General features: G+C 46.0%; 1 protein-coding gene across 3 annotated transcripts in view; it reads right to left on the reverse strand.

The window, feature by feature from the left end:
- ZZEF1 (zinc finger ZZ-type and EF-hand domain containing 1) overlaps positions 1–20,719 on the reverse strand; it is a 3,309,810-nt gene that overhangs the window by 2,403,366 nt on the left and 885,725 nt on the right. The gene's annotated exons all lie outside the window — the stretch shown is intronic.

The raw sequence follows: 20,719 nt of genomic DNA on the forward strand, positions 1-20,719 counted from the left end.
CAAGAAACACTTCTTCAGTACGTGAAAAAAGCATTTTTCAAGCTTTGCAAACAAGCAATGTTGACGGAGCTTGGTGAGGACTGAACGAACGTGCCTGACATGATCTTGTTTCGAGGCTGAATATACTAAGATGTTGTCTATGTACACTAAGGCGCACACATCAATTAACTCCCTCAAGACGTCATTCATGAACTATTGAAATGCCGCAGGAGCATTGCATAACCCGAAGGGCATAACTTGATATTCAAACAAGCCGTACTTAGTACGGAAGGCGGTTTTCCATTAATTTCCGTTTCTGGTACACTCCTCGAAGGTCCAATTTAGTATAAATCTGGGCATCTTTAACTGGGTCTGGCATCTCAGGGATAAGTGGCAAGGGGTAGCGGTTCTTCACGGTGATCTGGTTCAATGCGCAGCAGTCAATACAGGTTCTCAAGTCCCCTTCCTTGTTCGGTACGAAGAGCAAAGGACCGGCTGCGGGGGACTTCGAAGGATGGATAAATCTGTTTGCAAGGTACTGGTCTAAATAGGATTTCAAATGAAGGTTTTCTGGTTCTGTGAGAGCGTAGATCCTGCCGCAAGAGATTTGTGCACCAGGAACAAGGTCGATCTGACAATCATAGGGCCTGTGCGGCGGCAATGTATTGGCTTGGTCCTTTCGGAATACATCTTGGAAATCATGGTACTCACTTGGCAAGGTATTAGTTACTCCCAGGGTTGATACCGTCGCTCCGGGAGACATGGGGATACAGACGTCGGGTTTCTCCTCTTGATAATAGCAGGCCAGGGGAGCAGTCATCGGGGAAGGTTATTTTTCGTGCCCGCCACTCTATCAAAGGGTTGTGAGCAGCCAACCATGGCATCCCTAGTATTAGCCTGAACTGAGGTGCCCTGATGAGATCAAACGAAATAAACTCCCGGTGTCCATCCTGGCACAGCAAGGTTACCCTGGCTGTGTGTTAGGGAGAATTCTCTCTTTAGGCTGAATTTACTAACCTAGTGAGTCCCCCAGCAGCTGTGCTGGATTTCTGGAGTTTGTTTTTTTCTCCTGCCAAGAGTGAGACTCTTTTTCTCCCACTCTTGGACATGATTTATGGTGTTCCTTTGACTGTTTGTGTGTTTTATGGGCTATGGGGTCCTTTACTCCATAGGATCTCATGTGTTTTTACTATGTGTGTTACACAGCACCCTCCGTGCAGTGACACAGGGGTGTCATAGTGACACACCACCATAGACTCCATACCCTGGGACTGACTACTGTCTCCCAGGGCATGTAAAGTCACCATTGGCTTTACTCGTCCCAAATTATTAACAGAAACCGGTACAAACCATCATATTGTGGACGTACTGGTCGGGGCAATTCGATTGCCCCGGGGTCTGTTAGTCACGGGGTCACGTCTCCGTCACCCCTGATTGAGTTTTGGCTGGTGGCAGTGGATACTAATTTTTATATTCGACCGCGAATATATCCCTATGGGATTTTCGCATTGTTCGAGGCTACCAACTTTAATTATTTAATTCTCATAGCCTCGAACATATCGCCGGTTTATTTAATTAATATTAATTCGCCGTTGGTATTTTGTGCCAGGACTCGATTCTAAAATGACGTTTGTGTTCTCTTCTGTGACTCCAACCCAAGTCGAGCCCTTTGTTCCACTTTTTGGCGGGCTTCTCCACAGAAGCCTCCAAAAGTGGTGCCACTCTGTCTGGGTAGCACAGAGGGTGTGGGAGGGGGTTTAGGCACCCTGGACTGAGTTACCTTGGTAACTCAAGTCGCACTCTTGTGTGATTGGCCCAAGTGGTGAGCCGGTCGGCTTAGCATGTTTGATTGACAGCTAGGCTGAGTGAATGGGGGTGTGCTGCATAAAAGCAGGGCTTTGGGGACTGGAACTTCAGAAGTCGCCACAGGACCTGAGAATCCGACGAGGGAGAAGCTGAGCCGACCTACCACAACGACAACACTGGTAGAGCCCAGCGGAACCGACTCACCACTTCCCGACGACAGAGAAGATCTCCCGAATGGAGAGGCTTCTTCCCCTGACTGGTGGGCACAACCAGTTCACCACCTTCTTTTCGCATCCCAGGCCGTCTTGTGGTCGAATTGCCCGTGCCAAGCATCCCGGCAACCGGATAGCCACTTACCACTGGACCGCGAATAAAAAGGACCGCTCCTTTTACCTGAGCACTCCGCGGCTGGTTTCTTCCTTGGCAGTGCAACGGACTCCTGTCTTCCTCCCCGATGAGATCCTCTCTTCCCCCGAACGAAGTACCGACTTGCATCCGCTGCCAGGAACAACTGCCCCCGCTGGAGTATTCTCACCACTTTAAGGTACTGTGTCCGCCAGGCCTCCCTTTCTAAAGATTGCTACAATGTAATAATAATCCCTTAAACCTTCTGGACTAGGCTGGCCCCCTTGACCTTCTAACGGGTCCCTTTCTTTTGGTCCAACTCTTTTTTTTAACATTTGCAAGACTCTTGTGCCCTTCAACCGTGTGACCTTGGACACATTTCGTTCTGATCCTCTTAAAGTGGATCCTGCCTTCTGAACTCTAACGTCACGGTTTTACTTGCCTCCCTCTCTTGTTTTGTTCTTATGAAAGGGTTGGGATCTGTTTCATATTATACTCTGCTTTTCTCTCTCTTTTAAAACGAGTTATTAGAGTGCCATCTGCGTTAAGCGCTCACCGCCGTCTGAAAATAAGTGGGGCTTTACTTAAGACTTGTCTAAAATTCTTATAAGGGAGTGTATATCTTTTAGTGACCGTGTTTTTGAATTGCTTACTATTAGTGCCTGTGTGTTTTTCTAGATGTGGTTTTAAATAAATAATTATCTCTCTTTTACACCAAGCCCTGGTTAGTGTTTACTTGTTCTACTGTGTTCTTTTGACCTATTGTGAATACTCTGTATACTGCCTAACTCTTCTTGAGAGAAGTCTGACTTCTCAGCCACAGCTACCAAGTGAATCTGTGTGGTACAGACTGCTACCAAGTGGGTTTACTGCCAAACACCTGTAGTCTTAAATCTTTTTCAGTGGTCCCAGAGGGAACTGCACAGGTTTCTCCCTAACACCGTGTACTGGGTTACTGGTCCGGAAGCGATTTCTGGCCCATCCACTGTGGTTACCTTGTCCATAGTTGGCTTAGAACAGAAAGGATGCCCCATCTCTGCTGCCAGTTCTTGATCAATATAATCTCCAACTGCTCCACTGTCGATGTATGCTTCAACGCATGCATTCTTGACAACCGTTTGTGGTTGATTAAAATCACTGGTATTGCAAAGTGCGAGGTCAGCAACTCTTTCTTCTCACTTGACAAACTGACCTCTACGTTTGTCGAGCTTGATAGTTTTCCGATTCCTTAGCTTCATCCTTCTCTGTGGCCAGACTGTTCTTCTTGGGGGTTTTACTGGACAGTCTTTCAGGAAATGTCATACAAAGTTGTTGTTGTCTTCTTTTTTCCCGCTCTTGTTTTTTTAATGGAGGCCGTATCCCTCCAATCTGCATGGGTTCTACAGCATTCTCAGGTATACGGGATGTGTTTTCCCTTGGTCGAACATACATGGTCCGAGGGTCCGTCTTAGACAAGTCTGCTTTTCGGTCCTGCAACCGGTGGTCTAGCTGCACAACCAGATTTATGAATTCGGCACAGTCTCTGGGCGGATCAACCACCTGGGCTAAGACGTCCTTTAATTCACCTCGTAAGCCTCGATGGAATAACGTGGTTCTTTTGTTTTCTGGCCACCTAGCTTCGGCACCCAGTCTGTTGAAGGTAGCAATATACGTTAATAAGTCCTGATTCCCCTGTCGGAGAGGTAAGAGTTAATTGTCTACTGCTTGTTCCTGGGTATGGCGAGCAAAAGGTTTTCCATTTCTCTCTGGAACCCCACAAAGTCCTGTAATAGAGGATCGTCATGGGTCACCAACAGCACCGACCAATCTGCTGCACTACCATTCAGGTATGATAAGACAAAAGCTACCCAAGCTTGGTCATTTGGGAATGCTCCAGGTCTACAAAGAAAATGAAGGTGACACTGATTGATGAATGCCGCATACTCCCGTGGGTCACCCGAGAACCTTTCTGGTGGTGCCAGGGGAACTGTTCCAGGTAACGTGATCTGTACCGGAGTGGAGGTAGTGGATGGTATGGTGGGATTTTGCATTGATGGATTGCTTCCAGGTGGAGGCGTCTGTCCTGCCTGTGATTGCACGTATTGCCTGCTAATCTCTTCAGTGCGTTCTTTGGTCACTATTAGGTCTCTCCGTAGGGCATTAGTCTCTTGTCGGGCAGAATGAACCTCGGTACGAAGCTCTCCTAGTAATTGGGCCAATTGGTCCATTTCTGATGTCTCCATGGCGCCCAGATGGATTTGTAATGGTAGTCTTCGCGTTCTGTTACGCTCACCAGGTATCCACAGGGACGCCACCCAGCCGGGTTACTCGCTGGTATACTTCTCAGCTTTGCCCAGATGTGGTCTGCGGGGAAGGTTCTGCCTGAAAATACAGGAGGACTGTGTTCAAGATGGGGTAAGTATCCTCCCTCCACCCCCGTATGATTTCAGCCCCTCCGGAGCCCTCTCCTCACCTTGTGGTAGAGTTAGGCGTGCTCTCTGTCCTGCCTTCTTTGCAGGGGCGCGTTGTCTTTCGTGGGCGTGTGCAGTCCAGTTACTTCACTGACGCCGGCCCGTTTGATATTGTTCAGGTAGGTCTTATTGCTTTTCTTTAGTATTGTTGCTATCCTGTGTGCCTTTCTTTGTTTAAAATGTCTCTTTTTCTCCCTTAGGTATGCAGAGCTTCAGCGTGGCGAACTGGCTTGGTTGAGCCCCGCTGGTAAATGATGGCACATTAAGAGCGCTATGATGCGGTAAGTGCTAAGCGCAGCGCTGCAAAGTCTTGCCTTTGCTAACCTTGTGTTTTCCTTCCTTGCAGGTCGCGGTGCTCTTCAATGCGAGTGGAATGTCCGGAGTGGTGCCAGCCGAGAGGCGACCAGCCAGGTAAGCCTTTTGAGCAGTTTGTAATTTGCAAATGTGTCTACTGCTTTCTTTAATGTTGCCTCTATCTTCCTCTTTCAGGTCGTTCTGTCTGGGAGGCGTGCAGATTTGAGGAAGCTGTTCTCAGGAGCTGCGAGTGGCTAAAGATGAAGACTGCAGGTAAGACGCTGCTGCTAATGATGTTCCTTTTGTCTCCTTGGAGGTTCTGCTTCTCCGAGGTTCGGGGGGGAATAGCTGGACACGGTGAGCGTCATGTTGCTAGCTGCAAAGTAACGCAAAGCGTGTTGTCTTGCTCGGGTGTGGTTTAAATAGCCCCAACAAAATAGTCCAGGTAAAGTAGTCCCTAGGCTACCACACCCAAAACACTAGACCGCATAGCTTGGTTCCTAGGAACTAGGAACCAAGCTATGTGGATGCCTCCATGTTGGCTGACAGTACAATAAAGTAGTTCCCAAGCACATTGTTTTTTCATGATGTATGAGTCTGGCGACATAGGCGCCAGGACTGGCCCCATGAGGGCTTTTGAAGAGGATGCCAGGCTCTAGAGGCCCGAGTCCTGACTCCACCTGGCCAATGGGTTTGCCAGAGGGGATTTTGGGCGAGGGTCGTGACAGTGTACTTCTATATCCATGCAAACAGATGTAGAAGTATACCCAAACCAAAACGATTTTTAGAAATTCAGGGACAGATGCAAAACAAAATCACCTTGCTTTGCATCCGTCCCTCAATTTTTAAACATTGTTTTTTACCCGGCTTTTACCCAGGCTGCCAGAGAGAGACACAGTATGGATGGAACAAAGGTCCATCCATAAGGGTCTCTTCACTCCGGCATGCGGGGGTAGGGGGGCCGGAGCACCCGCCTTCTCAGCGCCCCTGAAACCGGGCCGTGGCCTGTAACTGCCTCTGGTGCCGGGGGCACCAGGGGCAGTCACAGGCCACGGCCCGTTTTATTTATTTATTTGTTCAATGTTTTCTGTACAGGCTCACGGACCACATGAAATGGCTTGGAGGGCTGCATTGTGGCACCCGGGCCGGATGTTGGACAACCTTGCGCTAGAGGCTTGTACCCCAATGTGGTCCTTGTGTAAGCACTGCAGTCATGACTGTCCTATTTGTGTGCCAAAATAAGAAACTTGTCAGCATAATTGGGAATTCCTAAAACAGGAGCTGTACAGATTGCTTTTTTCAACTCTTCAAACCCTTCCTCCATTTCCTCAGTCCATTCTATTGTCTCCTTGTTTCCCTGTGCCGTCTTTAAAGCCTGCAAAAGGGGTCTTGTGTATGAACTGTAGTCAAACACCCATGCTTTAACATAATTACATAGTCCCAAAAACTGTTGAATCTGCATTACCATGCACGGTTTTGCGGTTTTCCTGATTGCCACAGTTCTTTCAGGCGTCACCTTCTTTCCCTCATGTAATATTACTGTCCTACATACAACACCTCATCTTGACGGTCCTGCAATTTTTCCTGGTCTACCTTGTATCCCTTGTCTGCTAGGATAGTCATCAAGTGAATCGAGTCCTGTCTGCACTCATCTTGTGTGGTGCTACAAATTAAAATATCTACATACTGTATCACAATGCTCTTCACATCAATATTGCCTAAGTCCATCTGTAGGACTGAAAGATCGATGGGGACTCACAGTATTGGGGCAGCCTAGTATGTTTCAGGCGATTTTGGCGAAACGTAAATTAAGTCAAGTCTGTGAGTCTTTGTGCAACGGGATTGAGAAAAACGCATTTTTCAAATCAATCAGCGTAAAATATCGAGCTTATACTGGGATACTGCACAGTATTGTTCGCCGGGTTAGGTACGAAAGGAAACTGCCTCTACAATCTGGTTAATCGGTCGCATATCTCATAAATCTCAGAATACATTGTTCCATCATTGATGAGATAGTCTTGAAAATACCCTCATCTACCACTCTGAGACACTGGGTACTGTCTTGCTCGAGGTAAAATCGCCCCCGACTTCAGCTTTATTTTAACTTCCCCTATTCCCTTTAACAGTCCTACGTCATAAGGTCCTGTAGTCCATAAGCCGCTTTGCACCTTCTCCAAGTCTATTCCAATGCAATATGTAATGCTCATAAAGAAGACTACGTTATCATCTGTTGGGTAGTCTCCAAACATGTCGAAGGAACAGATGACGAGGGTTGACCTTGGACAACAGTGATATCTATTGAAGGGTACAGGTTGACTGATATCTTGTCAGGTCCCCTAGCGCCTTGCACGGATGTGTTTTGTGCCCGTGTGATGTTTTCACAACGTTCACACATAATTTTTACTTTACTCTTAATACATGGTTTCAATATACATGCGTCTAAGGATGCTGCCCCCAACACATTCAATTGTACTTTCACTTTAAGCACTTAACAAGGCTACCGTGCGTGTGTATAAATATCCAATCCTTTGCGTGCATCCAGCAGCACACGTCAACACGCACGCTTGATCAGCTGACCACAACGGCTTTTAGGTTCCGGACCGCTCCGCCCTGGAGACGACTCTTGGCTCTCCCGAAGGAGATCAAAGCGCTGTTCCGAACGCGCCTGGTACATGCGGCGGCCACGTTATCTATAAGGTAAAATAGAGTCCCTTGCTTCTAGGAACTTAACACGCTTATATCCTTTTGTTCAATTTGTAAAACCCAGCACTGACATCTGTGCTCTTACTACTTGTTAATTAGATACCGTACCCGACTAATGCGAAACGGCTAGCTGCTACACCGCTCAAGTGGATCCACTAGCTGGTCCATATAGAGGTAATTATTCGGTGACTTCCTTCATAAAATAAATAGGCAGTTTGCGGTTATTAAGTCTTTATAATGAACTTTCAAAATCATTTTGTAGATTTGTACAAAATCCAATCCTTTTCGAATGACACCTCCAGACTGTCTAATAGAAAACGATACCTCTCGAGGCCACCCCAGCGCTTGTCGTATTGATTATAGGTGAGTTGAGCCTCCTAAAAAACCTCTACAAAAACACACGAATATAATCAAATATGCTAAACATATCTTTATGTCTTAGGTGCTTTCTATCAATAGACCTCCAGTAATTAGGATACCTGCCTGCGTTGAAATTCCATGAAGCGAATTGCAACCTTCTTGTGCTGTATATAGAGTTCCATCACCTGAAGCATATAAATGTGTCCTTGATTGACATGGGCTGATCATAACATGTTCTAACAACCTTTCAGCTTTGGATGGCTAAAAAATATGCCCTCTCACTCATTTCATGACAATGCAATACCGCATGTGTCCGTTTTTCTTTTTTCCCTTGGCCACAGTCAGTGATGATATATAATGATGTGCACTATTAGTGGGGGTTTCCCTCCACAACAATGTTAGCATTTTAACTTAACAATCACAGTTCACCACTGTAATAAATTTGGTTTTAATTCTTCACTGCATCTCTTATAAATATGCTCATGTTTGTTTCATTCTGTAGTGGGTTTTCGTGTCAAAGAACATGGCGACTAAGAAGTACTCAGCACTACTAAAATTAACCACACTGTGCTTCTCCTCTTGTCCTGAAGACGGCTACACTCGCATCAACAGACAATGTGTTCGTGCTTTGCCTGATTTTTTCTGATGCCATTAGCCGAAACATATGTCGACTCTCACAAAACCTTAGAAACCAATTAGGTTTTTTTGTTTATTTGATAGAGCGGGTTCAATTACACAATGCTCTACATGTAAGAGTTGGTTGTTTTACATCAAGTGTTTATACTATCTTTGTCTCCTCATGTACTAACCCCACTTTAAAAACCATCTATGATGCAATTAATCTATACAATGTGTTTTTCTTTGTAACAAAAACAAGTTTTTTAGATTGATTTTAACTCATTAAATAAAAATCATTTTTGTTATGATTCAGTGGCTGACCTTTAATATTTCTTTACAAATGTTTTTGTAAGTGAAATCTGATGTTTCTTGCTCTCTTTTAGTTTATCTCTCAACAAGTGTCCTGGAGTTGATCTCCCCCAACAATAGGCACATCATTGACCTGACTGAGGTTTCAAGGGCACAGAGTCACCTCCTCCTCCTGTTGCTCTCTCTTTCTGATATATGATCCCTGAGAGTGGTGTTCCCAGAAATTGGATCTTTTCCTAATGTTAATTTAACCACTCTCCTATAGAGACTGGTAATTCATCATTAAAATGAAGTCTACTTGTAGCTCCAGAGAACCCTTGAGCATTCATGGCAATTGGATATTTTCCCTCTTGTATACATGAACGAGTAGCCCCAGTGTCTCCTACTGAGATTTGCCTCCTATTGTCACATCGACACTTGGTTCCTCTTGGGGTTCAGGTGTCATAATACTGAACACATCCAGTTGCCCTGTGAGCTGTCCTATTGTGGATCCATGCATACCCCTGTAACCGTGAAAGGATTTCCTCCGACCTCAGTGACACCGCCTATTCTAGGTGTCAAAAATTGTCCTGTGTTTGCATACTGCTGTGTTTGCATGGGGGTGTGCTGTGACTGCCCTTGCAGTGGATTAATGTGTGACTGCTGCGTTTGCAGGCGTCTGTGTTTGATACGGTGTCCAGTCAATTGGTCGAAAAAAAACTGGTCGACTGCAATTTGGTCGACGCAATTTGGTCGAAAACCAAATGGTCGAATTTATTTTTTTATTTATATATTTATTTTTCGGGTTTTTGTTTTGTAAAAAAAAGGGTTTTTTAGAGAAAAAAAGGGGGTTGGGGGGGACCCCCCCCAAAAAAATAAAAAAAGGGTTAAAATAAAAAATAAAAAAAAAATCAACCATTTGGTTTTCGACCTAATTGGTTCGACCATTTGTCTGGTCGACCAATTTTTTTCGACCAAATGTCTGGTAACCGGCGTCTGATCTAGGGCAAACCCTTCCCTAGCTTGTGAGCTATACGCTGGAGGATAAGATGTCCCCCCTCTTGAGAATTGGCCCTTCTGTACATTCCCTTGGCTCCCACATATGCGCACAATGTGCCCTGTCATCCCACAAGTCCAACATACAGGAGGAAACGTCTAACTAGCCCCCCTGGGTTGAACCCTTCTTGCACATTCTGATTTTCACTCTGTGTGTTCTGAAACCCACCTGGAATGCTTTGGAATCCACCCCTTCCTCTGTAGCCCATGCCTCTTCCACGTGGCCTATGAACCCATTCCCTCCTTGGTCCATTGGACGCTGCGATGTACCTGCTGCTTGCTGTATTCCCAGCCTTTCTCTGCTTGTCAATACCGCCTTCTATGGAATATTTTGACAATGTTTTCTCAACTAATTTAGCTTCCTCAAGTTTCCTAGCCTCATCTCTCCTTATTTTTCTCCTGCAACAGCCGGCAGTGATGCACTATTGTCAACTGTATTTCAGCCCATGGCTTTGCTTCCATTCCCACTTGTTTTTTAATCTACCTCTGTACTTGCTCGGGCAACCCCCCGACATAAAATGTGGTAAAAGCAATGCCACCATTTTCTCCCATGATTCCTTAGTTTCAAGAGTCCAACGCTCTTGAATACCCTGAATATAAGCAAGAGGCTCTTCATCTTCTTTCATCTAACGTGTCAAGATTGCACTTGTGTCTGACATGTCAGGATACAGCACTCAGAGCCCTCCAAACATCTGCTCTGCAATTATTAAACGGCATTGTGAGCTGTGTTCTGTGCTGTCACACTCGAATAGCCTGCTCTCCTCCATATGTCATCAACTCCCCAAGAATGGCAACTAAGAGACCCTTTTATGTCCCCTATTGCTAGCGTGTTTCCTCCTGTCATTTTTTCCAATTCATAAATCCATTTTCCTGCACCTGATGTCAAACTAGGGAGTTTGCATCTTAAATTATCCTTATCCATCTGCGGCCATGGAATATACTGTGGTCTTGCTTCCTCTTTTTCCAATAAGGGAAACCCTAACCCGCAATCGTCTCCCATTGTCTGCCTATCCATGGTAGGAACATTACTTCTTGACCGTCTCCTCCCTGGCAACTATCTTAACCTGCTCACATATGGCAGTGATTCTCCCTTCTCACTATACGATCGTCTGCTGGGACGCCCTGGATATGCAATGGGATCTGGCATCCTATCCTTCGGTTGCTCTAGATCAGTCTATCTTACTTCCTTGGCCGCCTGCAGACTTCCTTTGGGGGCACATGCACCTCTCCTCCCTCTACCCCAAGGAAGGATTCCCTCTCCTCGTCTGACATATCAAGTCCCCAACTAGTGTGACTCTCGTCCCCTTCACCCTTATCTAAGGTCAGTCTGCTTCAGGATAAGGCTCTATGCTCGAGACTAAATGGATTTTCCTCTTTGTTTTGTGATTGGAAGAATAGGGTTTGATCCCACTTCCCTCGGTTTCCAGATTTGCAACCTTCCTTTAATTCTTGATAGGCTTTATCGATCCTGTCTCCGATACTTCCTATATCAAAGTTCTGTTCAAAGGCTACTCTTGATGGCCCTGACGTCGCTCCCTTTAATGGAAGGAACTCTTCAATTCTGTCCCATCGAATTGTTGGACTTGGCTCCATTAGCTCCATTTGAATAAGTTCAATATTACGTTCCTGCTGTCTTCTCTTTTGTTTTAATTCTTCATCCAATTCTCTTTGCTTTTTCGCCTCCCATCTAACTCTCACCTCTTCCTGTCTTCTCTCCTTGCCCCTGCTCTCCTTTCTTCCTCTTCTTTGTCTCTGTATTCTCTAGTCCCTTAATATCTGCGCTTCATCCTTTTCTCTTTTCCTTTGCCTATCCCATTCTTCCATTGCTATCTGCCTGTTGTCATACTTCCTTTGCTCCTCTGCCCCTTCTTTATTTTTTTGCTTCTCCTGATACATCTGTTCTTGCTGCTGTCTACTCTTCCTTTTATGCTCATCTTCCTTTAATCTCTTTCCTCGTTTTCTGTCTTCTATCCGGTTCATCCTGATCTTCTTTATGCCTTTCTTCCTCAATGCTTTTCCCAACCACCTTGAGTAATATTTGTCCTTCCATCCATTCGTTCTGTACGAGCGTTACCTCGTCAGCTTTATCCTTCTCTCCTATCTCTTAATCTGTTGTTCGATTTGTCGATACATTCGATCGCTCTCTTTTCTTTTCCTTGTTTTGTAAGATCTTAAAGATCTCCTCCTTTCTCTTACTCTACCCTGGACTATCGTCACTGCTATAAGCAGGCGGTTCGTATATCGAATTACTATAGCCAGTTGCCGCTTTCAGTTCCTTTAAAGGATACAATCATATCTCTTCTGTACTATGGACTTACTTCCGGGGGGGTAAGGGGAGATAGGGGCTGAACACCTTCCTCCTTACACTGGTTAAGCATCCACTCCTCGGGTGGTGGATCTTCTCTCTCTCTTCCTGGTACATTTTCTAAAGCTCTAAAATAGCTAACCTTTTCACTAACTTCTTTCCTGTGTATGCAGCGTGCAAGTATGTGGCCATGTGTTGCAATACCACTTTTGCCAATGATCCCCCTTGTGGCCATGTCATCTGGTGCCTTCCTGGTTACCGTTATTTTTCCCCACTTAGCAGGACCGCCCACCTGGTGCATTCCTGGTTACTGCTCTTTTTCTCCACCTAGCAAACACCGCCCACCTGGTACCTTCCTGGTTGCCGCTCTTTTTTCCCCACTTAGCAAGCCCTGCCCATCTGGTGTCTTCTTGGTTGCCGCTCTTTTTCCCCACTTAGCAAGCCCTGCCCACCTGGTGCCTTCGGGGTTGCTGCTACTTTTCCCTACCTAGCAAGCCCCGCCCACCTGTTGCCTTTCTGGTTGCCGCTCTTTTTTCCTACTTAAGGAGCCGTCCAGTCTCTTTTCCTTTGCAGACGGGGAGCAGATGCAAGTGGATCTAGATCACCTGGCCTAAGCACCGCCTACCTTCTTAGACCTGCCTCTTCCTTCCTGCTCTTAACTCTTAGATCAAAGGGCAATTTCTGTTTGGACCTGTTCGGACCAGGAGGATCCAGGGCCCGAACCCCTGCTCAGACAGCAGGGAAGCATGCACCAACATGTGTTTACTCCCTCTGTCCCCACAGGCCGTCCCCACCCCTCTGGTCCCCCTGTGATGTTCCCTTGTGCACCCCCTTTTTGCACACAGGTGTTGCCCGTTTTTCTCGATTCTTCTACCCTGCTCCTCCCTCCAGCCTACTTCTGCAGGAGTCTGTCCAGATACATTCTGTTTTCATCATCACTGTCTTGTGGCCAATGCTTGATTTGACTTGCATGGACTTCATTGATTCACGGTGCGTCACCCTTTCTCAAGATGGCCCTGAAGCATGCTGTTCCCATCTTCATCTTGTATCCAGAGTTGCAACATTATGGGTTACTACTGACTTCTGCAATTGTATTTGCTCTCCCCTCTTGCTTCTCCACTCTTTTTGACTGCTTACTCTCTGTTCTCTCCTCCTCTCCCTTTTCCTATCTCCTCCCCTTACTTTCTTATATGCACTTACTGTATCAGAATTGTCCCTGGACCTAGTATGATGGCAACCTCGCTTGCCTCCTCCCCCCACCCCTTACTTGTTCACTCCTCCTCCCCCAGCACTATCTGAAATGTCATCAGGCCTAGACCGATAGTCGCTTGTTTTGTTCCTTCCCTCCCTTTCTGCACCCCTCTCCCTCACCTTTTGTTTTCTCCGGCTCTACCAGAATGTTTTCAGGCCTTGTACGGTAGTCGCCTGTCTGTTTCCATTTCCTCCCCACGCTCCGACTCCCTTCCTCATCTATGTCTTTGCTCTTGCACTATCTGAAATGTCATCAGGCCGAGTATGATAGTTAATTTCACATCCTTACTGTTCATGGCCTGTAAGAATGTCATTGAATTTTCCCTTGTTCCTCCCTAGCCTTAAAGCGCTTTGAAACACATTGTGTACAGCCGCTATATAAATAAACAATCCTATATCATGAACATCTTATCTGCCGTACCTTTCACCCATTCCGCACTATACTGTTTGTGCTTGGGCATGTGCTTTGGCACTGTTTTACATAAATGCATCTACTCATACAGTGGGAGATATTATTATTATATTTCCCATTGGGACGAGTCCCAATTGACTGTCAATTACCAGAGTTTATCAAATACATTGGCAGGTTTTCAATTTCTTAACAACAAATATGAGCGCGCTCCAACAATCGCCGCCCAAATCTCTATTTCTCCAATTTTCTCTGTCTACCTCTGGATTGGTACCAACCACTTCCCTAGATAGATAGTATATTTTTTTAACTTTGTCTCAATTCTTACACTACTGTTTGTGTCGCTCCATGACACTTTAATTCAACACAATTCTTTGGCTTACTTGTGAACGTTGATGAGAGTTACAATCCAGGAGTCGACTGTTGGTACTGGTGTGGGATATGGGAGAACGGAAGGTAGAACCGAAGGGTGGAATCCTTGGCTGCAAAAAAAAGGGCTGGTCTTGACTGCCGAGTGATCAGAATTGTTGTAGCCGAATTCAGCCACAGGTATTAACAGTGACCAATTGTCCTGTACCTTGGTGGGGAAACAACGAAGATATTGCTCCAGGGTCACTCCTAACATCTGGTCCGATCACCTCATTCTCTCCTTCTCCATTCACTCACTCACCCGACCCCCTTCCCGTCCTCGAACCTACGCAAATGCTGGAAAAAACTAATAATCGTCCCGGACCTGGCTGACGCACTCCTCCAGTCCCCACCTCCAACCTGCCAACTCACTAAACAACTAACCCCTGACGCCTTTGACTCATGGCTCAACGTATCTCTGATGGGGCTCACTCCCCCTTGCAAACCATCAACCCGCCATGGCCTCTACCCCAGATGGTTCACTCCGGAGCTGAAGACCTCTAAACAACTATATAAATACCTAGAACGCAAATGGCAGAAAGACAAAACCCCAGGAGAGTAGCACCAGCTTGGCCCGTCACCTTTATCGGTACAAGGCCGAAATCCGGAAAGCAAAAAAAAGCCCACTACAACTCCCGAATCCTAAACAGCAAAAACTCAAGCAAAGAACTCCACAAAATCATCGCCGAATTCACCAAACCGGCCTGCACCACGACCGTCCCGACTCCCTCACAATCATTGTGCGACTCTCTCTCCCTCCACTTTTACACCACAGCTCTCGAAAGAACAAATACTCTAACCACCAAACTGGCTCTCTCACATCCTCCAGGCAATACTCCCCCCCCCCCCCCCCCTTACCGGCCAGCCCACCAACCGCGACCACTACTCAACCAACGTTCGAATCCTTCAGTCCAATATCAACAGAGCAATTTCTCAAACGTTAATCTGCCGGCAAACCATCGGGCTCTCCGCTGGACCCCTGCTCTGCCACAACCCTCAAAGAAATTTTGGCTTCAACCTACGCAGGAGAACACACAAGATCCATCATAAATGCCTCCCTTTCCTCTGGGATTGTCCCTGAGTCATTCAAAACGGTCCATGTCAAACCTCTAATTAAGAAACCTTCCCTCGACCCTCTCAAACCAAAAAACTACCGGCCCATCTCTAACACCAGGTTCCTTGCCAAACTAATCGACCGAACCGCCTACTCCCAACTAAATGCATTTGTCGAAGCCAACAACCTTCTAGACCCCGCGCAATCAGGTTTCAGAGCGCATCACGGAACTGAAGCCACCCTAACCTCAATCTGGGATGACCTTAAAATGATGGCAGACTCCGCGGGATGCGCCGCACTAATCCTTCTTGACCTATCGGCTGCCTTTGACACTATCAATCACTCAATCCTCCTAGACCGCCTCCACTCCCTAGGAATTCGTGGAACCGCTCTTAAATGGATAGCTTCATTCCTCAAAGATAGATACCAAATAATGATACTCTCCACCTATATCTCTCAAGCCCGACCAGTCGACACGGGAGTCCCACAAGGAGCATGCCTATCTGCCCTCCTATTCAATCTCTACTTGATCACTCTCCCACCAATAATTTGTTCACACAACATCTTGTGTTACAACTACGCCGACGACACCCAACTAATTCTAAAACTTATGAACTCAAAACCCAACTCCAGACCTGACCTGGCCTCCTGCCTCCTTGACAGAACTCTGGATGACCCAAAGCCACCTCTTGTTAAACCCCTCCAAAACGGAAATCATGGTATGTGGCAACTCCGAACTTCTTCCACACCCGCTACCCTGGCCATCCACCATGGCCACTCACCAACCCCCTCCAACTCAGTGAAAAATCTTGGATGCACCCTTGACGCTGACCTAACACTCTCGCTCCAAGTCTACAATGTCTCAAAGTCCTGCCACTACCACCTTAAAATCCTTAGGTGCATCTTTCCATATCTCTCATTTCCCAACAGACTCTCCGCGGTTCAATCAATCGTTTAATATCAAGACTCGACTACGCAAACCCCCTATACCTCGGAGTCCACGCGTACCAACTGAATAAACTCCAAAGGGCCCAAAACGCAGCAGCCAAAATGCTACTTGCTCTTGGCCCAAGAGACTACATCTCCCCAGCCCTTAATACGCTGCACTGGCTCCCAGTAGCACGAAGAGTGGCTTTCAAAACCTTTTGCATCTCCCATCGAGCGCTGCATAAAACCGGACCTCAATATCTTTAAGACAAGCTAAGACCCTATCACCCCCCACGCACCCTAAGATCAAGCTCAGCTGGTCTTCTAGTCATTCCTAAAACAAACTCAGTCAGGTTAGGCGGATCGTCATTCTCAGCCTTGGCCCCCACGCTGTGGAACTCACTCTCACCCCACATCCGCCTAACTCAGGATTTAATGTCTTTCCGCAAACTGCTGAAAACATGGCTCTTCCCCTAAAACCAACCCCTACCAAGCTAACCCAACAGACCAACAGCATCTCAATGACCAAAAAATTACCTGATGCAAGAAATGCAAGAAATGGACAGCCAATAACCCATTATATAATCTAGAAGGACAAACAGAATTAAACGAGAAAAAGCAGGGAATTGGTAAATAAGAATAACCATACGGAAACACTAAAGAGATTTAAAACTCTGTGAAATTGACTTAATGCACAAGGAGTGACTCAAGTGAATTGCATGGATGCAATAGATAAAACTGATGAAACCTGTGGAACAGATGAATGCGCTGAATGGAAGAATGCATGAGTGGAAGAACAGATAATTATATAGTTCAAACGAGTGTATAAATCAAATGAGTGAACGGATCGGATGAGGGTATAGAATAGATGATCAAAATAAGCGGATAAGTGTGTAGAATGTTGGGTGTATAGAACAGACGAGCGTGTAGAACAGATGAGTGCATAAATAACCGAGAATCGAGTAAAACACAGGAGTGCGTCAAACTGAGGAATATGCAGAACGTTAGAGAGAAAACCGGATTAACGTATGGAACAGATGAGTATATAGAGCGGATGAGTATGCAGAGCGCAGGAGTGTGGAGAGCGGATGAATACAGAAATGCGGAGAATGTGCTGATCACTGGTGCAGACAAATGTACAGCCCTGGCGAATGTATAGGACACATGAGTGTATAGAACTGATGAGTATATATAGCGGATGAGTGTATGGGGCGGATGAGTGTATGGGGCGGGTGAGTGTATAGGACGGATGAGCATATAGGGCGTACGATTGTAGAGAGAAGATGAATATATAGAACAGGATTACTGCATATCAGCGAATGACCTTGTTGCTGTTGAATGAGTGAAATCAAGCGTGCATAAAGCCGATGAGTACAGAAAGTGGATGAGTGCGGAGAGAGGATGGGTGCGGGGAGAGGATGGGTGCGTAAAGATGCTGAATACATAACGCAGACGGAATGAATGAAGACTATAGATCGAGTCTATATGGATAGAACAAATGTTATACGTTGCTTGAGCGAGCCGAGGGTATGGAGCCATCTGGGGTGCACGAAGGTGATAGAAATGCGTGACATATATAGTATGGTCTGAAATGCAGAGAATGTTCAAAACGCTTATATCACATCATAACACACCACCAAGCTTACTCTCTCCTTACACCATCACTCAATTAGAACACAGAGATACTATGACACCATTCGGTATAACTGTTCTCATACCAACATTCTACCTCATACTGCCCATCACTCTTGATAAACACTGCTGGTTACCCACCCCCAGACAGACGTTCTCTTCAAGCCTAACGCAGCCACATTCTATCTGGATAAATCCTGCCAGAACGAACACATACTCCTGACCTCTCAACCATCACACCTACCGCTAAGAAGCAGCTATTACCCTAATACCGCACCAGCTGCACACATATCCGGTGCTCACACGCACCTTGAATCTCTTCACTCTCTCTATTGACCTGAACTTCAGTTCCCGAGGGCGTTCAACCTACCAGCGCCTTCAGACCATACCAATGGTATATAAGGCGCTATATAAGTGCAAAGTAACATAACATAACAAATGCACAAACTAGTGGACTTTTCACATAAAAACCTTGGTGATCATTAATTTTCTTCTCGCCCCTAATTAATAATCTGATCACATAGTTTAGGTTGTCACCTTATGCAGACCTGTGCTGCACATAGCCTAGTTTACTCAGACTGGAGTGAGAGACAACCTCTTCTAGACCCTCCTGGCTCAGGCTTATGGGCACTATATCTCTCTCTCTCTCTATACAATATTTCCCGTAACTTTTTAAATTACCACAACCCCGTCCCCATAGTTTGCCATTCCCTTCAGTCAACTCACCATTCGCTCGTTTAGCTTGAGGCCTTCGGTATTGTATCCTCCTCCAATCAACCACTTTTGCCTTCCATCCCCAAACCGCCTGTGGAAACCAGGTAGGGATTTCGTCAAAGAGGGACCCTGCCCACCGTCTCGATTTTCTTGCAAGATTTCTATACGGCCGTTCTTCACGGGAAACCTGCGATCTTCCGGCTGGATGGCAGAGGATGTGTGATTGTCCGAAACAATGGAGTTCTAACAGGTCGATTGGGGGGAGGGGAGGTCTTTATTAACCATCCGGTATAGCTACCATGTGAACCCAGGGGTCCTTAAATCAGTAACACATCATGCATGGATGGGATGCCGAATAACTCTTACACCAAACAATCAGACCGACCCAGGAAGTTGGCAAAGTCTCATTCGACTGTTTTATTATCAAATTGTCTAAAACAGGGAGTTACAACGGACATCAATGGAAGTGCTCTCCTCACATTTTGCATACAAAACAGATTTATGTATTAAACTTTTTTAAAAAAATATTTTTATTGTTTTCGAATACAAACATAACTGAGAACTGAACAAATCACCCCTCAACCTCCCACCCACCCCCCGGAAGATCTTCTTGGAGTCTCTCAGTATGGGAATGTCTTATGCTTATGAACCGAAAATATCTGTTATTCTGATTTTATGGGGGCACCATTGTTCCATAAAGTCTGACTGCAAATAGTCCAGGACCGCTCCCCATTCCTTTGTGAAGGATCCGCCTGAGCCCTGAATAGAATGCGTTAGCTTTTCCATTGTCATCTGTGACCAGACCTTCTGTAGCCATGCGTACACTAGTGGCAGGTCTTGTTTTTTTCCAATTTTGGGCTATTGCCGCCCATGCCGCTATAACTAATCCCATGAAGCTCCTCCATTGTGATTTTGTTTATTTCCTTGCTGCCTTATCTTTCATTCCGCATAGCCACACCTTCTCCCCCAACTGTTCCACATCTGGAAACATTTTTCCCATCTCAGTCATTACTTACGACCAGAAACCCTTGATCCCCGGGCAGTCCGACCAGATGTGTTTCCACATACCCAATTCTGCGCAGCATTTCCAGCATAAATTGGATGTTTGAGGGTACATTGTATGCAGTCTCTCTGGTGTATAGTGCCATTGGGTTACTATCTTTACCCACATTTCCCTCATTTGAACTGATCAGTTAATTTTTGGGATGCTGTTCCACAAGTCTACCCACTGTTGTTTTGGGATATCCTCCCACAGCGTTTTCCCCCATTTGATCAAGTAGGCCCACTTAACTTATTCTTCCTTTTGGGAGTTAATAAAGTTATATAGCGACAAGACCAGCCTCCTGGACCCCAAGTCGGTTATTAAGTATTTCTGAAAATGGAGTGAAGTCCCTTGTTGCCGCTTGTTTGACCTCGGGTGTCGCCAGCCAGTGCTTGAGCTGGTCGTATATATACCTGTCCACCTCTGTTAGGTTTAGTAGGGATTTACACGCCTCGAACAAGCTAATTTCTTTGTCCTGAATCATTTCCCCCATTTTTGTACACCCTGCTATTTCCCATTTCTCGAAGGCCCCTCGTTCTATTCCCGGCAGGAATTGGGGGTTCCGACAGATGGGTGTGAAGAGAGCTTCCACAGTAGTCATGATAACCATTCGCGTTTGTTGGTCCCATGCCTCCAGAGTGGTCTTCATGACTACACGAATGCGGAGGTTCGGGTGCCTGTGCTGTCTTGCTTTCCATAGTATTTCCACCAGTGGGTATCTGGCAACTGCCCTGTCTTGTGTCACCCATACTGTTTGTTGGTCTTCCCCCAGCCATTCATTCAGTACCCTTAGTTGCGCAGCTTGAAAATATTTTTGAAAATGAGGGAGGAAATCCCCCTCCCCCTGCCTGAATAGGTGCTGTGAGAACCGCTCTGGACACCTTCAGAGGTTTCCTTTTCATATATAGGATGTGATTGCCTTTGTTAGCACTTTGAAAAATGATCTGGGAAGCGTAATTGGGAGAGCCTGAAAACAGTATAACAACCTGGGGAGAATGTTCATCTTTACCAACTGTATTCTGCCCCACCATGAGACCATTAGGGGACTCCAGCGCTCAGATCCCTCCTTACTTGTTCT

This window comes from Ambystoma mexicanum, chromosome 9 (genome assembly GCF_040938575.1).
Source record: "Ambystoma mexicanum isolate Mex_15411 chromosome 9, UKY_AmexF1_1, whole genome shotgun sequence".
Lineage (NCBI taxonomy): Eukaryota > Metazoa > Chordata > Amphibia > Caudata > Ambystomatidae > Ambystoma > Ambystoma mexicanum.